We start from the raw sequence: 2,996 nt of genomic DNA on the forward strand, positions 1-2,996 counted from the left end.
ACGAAAAACATCGACTGTCGCAAGACTCCTGCTAAAATCAGGAGAGTTGGCAGCCTGCAAGTGTCACCTCCTGCCCAGAGGAGCTCAGGGGACTCGTCGCAGGAGAGAGGCCAGCTAGTGAGAGCGGATGGCACCACGGGCCCCAGCGTAGAACCCTCTGTGTGAATACGGCGGCACCTGTCAGGCCTGCGGCACCCAAAGGACCTGGTTCTCACATGAGCTCCCATTAGTGAGAAAGGAATTACACCCGCCTGTGCCGGGGAGGTCCTGAGAGCCCCGCCGGGGCTGCTCGTGTGCGGACGGGCCTGTCCCAGCTGAGCTGGGATTCTCCTCTCCACACTGGGGATGGCCACAGCCCCAGGTGCCTATTTCAGCCAGGCTCCGCTCTTGCCCCGCATGGGGCTGCAGCCAGTGGCCTTCTGAACATCACCAACTGGCTGCTTTCAGCGGCATCCTGCCGCTGCCCGTTCCGGCTCTGCACCCGCACTGCCCTGGCTGGGTAGAGAGCTGTTTGCTGATGGAGGGGAAGGGGGAAGGGAGGGTGGGCAGCAGCCTGGCTCTGCACAATCAGGGCCGTGCGTCAGCCCAAGGTGCTCTCCCGCGGGTGGCCCTATGTGGGGAGCCACTCTCTGCTGTGGCTTCATGACGGCAAGGCTGGGAGGGGGCAGCTGCCGGGAGGGGTGTGAAGGGTGGGCTACCAGGATGCAAGGAGAATGCCTGTTGCGTCAACATTCAGCATCTCTGGTCTCTGCTCCAGAAGGACCCTGCTCCCCCACCCCCTTCCCGTCCCTTACAGTTCAGTGAGCAGCCGGCCTGTGCTTCACCGCAGGGCAGACCCCTCACAGTGGCAGCGTGCCCCACTCTGGCTGCGCATGTCTCCTGAAGGGCGCGTAAATTCGGTCTGGAGCCCCAGCCTTTTGCCAGCCTGCCCCGAGGTGCTGGGGCCCTGGAAGCAGAATGGTGGGTTACTTGCTGGTGAGAGCCAGCTCTCGCGGCCGGTCTTGGCGCCGTGGTTTAACCGCGTCCCAGACAGCAGCAGGTTCCAGGCAAACGACGCAGGAGCGAAGAAGGGCGAGGCTGGCAGAGCGGGCAGTCCCGGCCATGGGCCCCACCGGTGATCGGCGCTGCGGTAGCATCCGCACACCCACCAGGAGCGCGCTGTGCTCGGTGGCCAGCTGCCCCCTGGCCTTGCCGCGGAGCCGGTCGCTACTTTCCAAAGGGAGCGAGAGGGAGGGGAGGGGGAGGGAGCAAAGGGGGGCAGAGACGGGCACAGAGCAATGTCCTGGGGGGATGGGAAGCTGCCTCGGCTGCGCCCTCATTGTGAGCTGTCATGGAACATGGTGATGTCCTGCTCTGGGGGGCGCCGGGGCCAAGGCAGCGGGCAGCGTCCAGTGGAGTCGTGGGCCTCCCGCTCTCCAGGGAGCTGGCCTCGACCTGGTGATAGCGGGGAAGCTCAGCTGGCCAAGGGGCTGCCCTGCCCCAGCCGCTGGGACACAGGACTCCAGCGAGGGCAGCTGGGCTTCACCGGGCACTGCCCCAGAGGGACGAGTGTGCCTAGCGGGCACTGCCTGTGGCTGGCACCCGGTCAGCAGCCCTGCTCCTTGGGACTGACCCCCCTCCCCTTCTGCCCCCAGCACAGACCCCCCTAGAGATCGCTGCTCCCCGTCCCCCCTGTCTGCCCCCAGCACAGACCCACCCTAGAAATCGCAGCTCCCCAGGGCCCCCGTCTGCCCCCAGCACAGACCCCCCCCAAGATCACTGCTCCCCTGTCCCCCCATCTGCCCCCAGCACAGATACCTGCCTCCGAGATCTCTGCTCCCCTGGACTCCCGTCTGCCCCCAGCACAGACCCGCCCCACAAAATCGCTGCTCCCCTGGGCCCCCGTCTGCCACCCTAGAGATCACTGCTCCCCTGTCCCCCCATCGGCCGCCAGCACAGACCCCCCCAGTGATTGCTGCTCCCCTGGGCCCCCCCATTAGCCCCCATCACTGATCCCCTAGAGATCACTGCTCCCCTGGGCCCCCCGTCTGCCCCCAGGACAGACCCCCCCAGAGATCTCTGCTCCCCTGGGCCCCCCCATTGGCCCCCAGCGCAGACCCTGATGCTGGGTCCCTTCCCTCGGGTGGAGTCACCGGGGGCCCTGGGGCCGCAGCTGTGGGCCGGGGTCCCCGGCTCTCCTGGCTCTGGCCTGGCCAGTGCCGTGCGCAGAGGGGACCCTCGGGTGCTGTCCGCACTGCGGGGTCGCTGGCGGCAGAACTCCAGCGGTGCCTGGGCCGAGCCCGGCTCCGTCCGCACGCGCAGGGCACGGCCCCAGCTGCTCAGTGACTGCCCCGGCTGCGGGTACGAGCGCCCGGCTGAGCCCAGCGGCCTGGCTCTGGTGCGGTGCGAGGACAAGGAGCGGCCAGGGGCTGCCCCCGGGGAGGCCTCTCGCCCAGTGGCTCTCAGCCCGGGGTGCACGGTGGGGACACCAACGGGTCTGTTCTGGGGGGACACCAACCCCGCTGGGGATTTGCCGAGTTTCACGGCAGGCTCCAGACAAGCCCTAGCGAAGTCGGTGCAAACGGACCCTTCCTGCCGCCAGCGACCGGGTCGCAGGGCTCTGGGTAGGACGGACCCCCGGCCACGGGAGGACCATGGCCCGCTTCCAGTCGATTCCTTGCCCCGGGGCACCGAGAGCGGGGCCGGGGCACTGGGGTCCTCGTGTCTGGTTTTGTCAGCAAGTCGTTTCTCAGTGAGGCGAAACGTGGGGTCCACAAGACACAGCCGGCCCCTGCCAGGGGGCCAGGGTCTGGCCAGGCTGAGAGTCGGGGCGCTGGGCCCGGCTGGCACCGGGGGGGGGGGTGCTGTGGGGTCCAGGCTCGTGGGGGTGCGATGCTGGGGCTGGGGCGCTGCACAGAGCCCAGGACGGGGGAGCTCGGGGGGGGGCGCTCGGGGGGGGGCTCCCTTTGCCCCCCCCCCCCCGTGGGGCTGGTGTCCCTGGGAAGGGGCCTGTCTAG

This window comes from Lepidochelys kempii, chromosome 11 (assembly GCF_965140265.1).
Source record: "Lepidochelys kempii isolate rLepKem1 chromosome 11, rLepKem1.hap2, whole genome shotgun sequence".
Lineage (NCBI taxonomy): Eukaryota > Metazoa > Chordata > Testudines > Cheloniidae > Lepidochelys > Lepidochelys kempii.